We start from the raw sequence: 1835 nt of genomic DNA, 5'->3' as shown, positions 1-1835 counted from the left end.
TGAAGCTAGCGCACACGCTATTTGTTGTTTGTTTATATCACGTAGTCTGTTGTTCTTCTTCTCTGTCTTCCGGTTGTTGCCTGTTTTGAATGACAAATACACACAACCGCCGCCTGCTGGTAAAGAGAGTTATTGACACTCACGCATGCGCAGTTCGTACGTGCTCGGCGAGTAAAGTAACGAGTAAAGTAACGAGTTACTTTATGTAGAGAGTAACGAACTAGTGTAATATATTACTTTTTTTTAAAGTAATATGTAATATGTAATATATTACATTTTTTTAGTAACGACCCCATCTCTGGTCTTAAACAGGTAATTCTGAAATTATAAGCAGTTTTTCATTTAACTCCTTCCTCCTAGCCATCCATAAATCACAGATGAAATTTTGAAATGTTTATATAAAAATATTGTTAAGACAACATTTAGGATGTTTACACTCATGTATATAATATTCCCATTTGGAAATTGTATCTCATTACAAGCACACACACATAAGGTAATTAGGGATACTTCTGCAGATATTCAGTCTTTTTCTGATTGTGAATCAAACTTTCTGTGTATCCAAAGCCTTTTGAATTATATTGCTGTGTATCACATTACAATGCAAATGGAAAATGTAGATTTTAGTTTGGCGCACATACATACAACCGTGGTTCTGTAAATAAATACTCACTAAAGCACCAAATACATAATTGAGCTGTTTAAGTAAATCGAAATGACTGTTCGGAAATGATTGAGCCTTGAAAAAAACAACTACTTCATATTTGTGACAAAATGTACGTATTCAGGATCACAAAAAACAGCAAAGCTTAAACGTATCGATGAAAAGACTATTGTTCCTTTTGGCCCTTTTATGGGATTTTTGCATCCTTATTTCCAAATCAAAAGATTACCAACAAAAAATCCAAACTTATAGACACATTCAGCTTCTAACTGTTACAGGAACTCAAAGGCTAACATGTTTTTCATAAGCTGCAGAGGTTGTAGTGCCACCTACAGAAACGTCAACCTCTGAAAATGCCACACATTTAAATTTAAAGTGGTTTCAGACTTGTCCTTCTCCATCCTTGGTTCAGGGCTGATACAGTATTCGACTGAGACTTCTCTTTCACAGAGGTCACGCCCTTCCTGCTGCAGCCCACATCTCACATTAAAGCAGCGTCCAGTGTTTAGAGAGTAGCAGTGTGTTGCATGTGAGAGTGTGTGGAGGGACTTCAGGGATAAATAATTCAGCAGCGGTGGTTTCCTCTCCGGCGGATGGAAGTAAAAGCAGAGCATCCTCGTCTTCCTCCCTCTCCGCTGACCTGCTGGGTGCCATCAGCAGCTCCCAGAGTGCAGTTGGTGCATTAATTATTCATCATTATAACTCTGCGAAAGGTATACGCAGGCCTCCAGCACTCTGCCTCTTTATCACTCTCTTTATGCTTTCCCTCCCTTTAGAGCCAATAACAGCTTTAAGTTCTCCAATGAAAGACATCCGTTTAAATGTACAGATTTTAGTCTTGTGTTGCATTGTCTATACTTAGACATGAGAAGCGAAAAAGGAGCAAAGCAAGATTGTGATATTTGTCTCTATTAGCTGGAAGCAAAAAACACAATATCATGCACCTCAAATGTCATTCATCAGATTTACTTTCATTTAAATCAGGAGAGACTTCATTTTGTTTAAAGAACATTTATTGACACATGTCACATGATAAATGTTAAGTCTTTGGGGATTAGACCCCAATCCTGAAATCATATATCTAAAGGAGGAAATGCAGCCGTGAGCATATAGGGAACCCCCCCGGAGTCTAGACACTGGTGATGATGCTGAAGATCTGGATTTGATGAGG

The sequence above is a fragment of the Notothenia coriiceps genome, unplaced genomic scaffold, assembly GCF_000735185.1.
Source record: "Notothenia coriiceps isolate Sejong01 unplaced genomic scaffold, NC01 NC01_scaffold00008959, whole genome shotgun sequence".
Lineage (NCBI taxonomy): Eukaryota > Metazoa > Chordata > Actinopteri > Perciformes > Nototheniidae > Notothenia > Notothenia coriiceps.
This window is presented reverse-complemented; position numbering follows the sequence as displayed.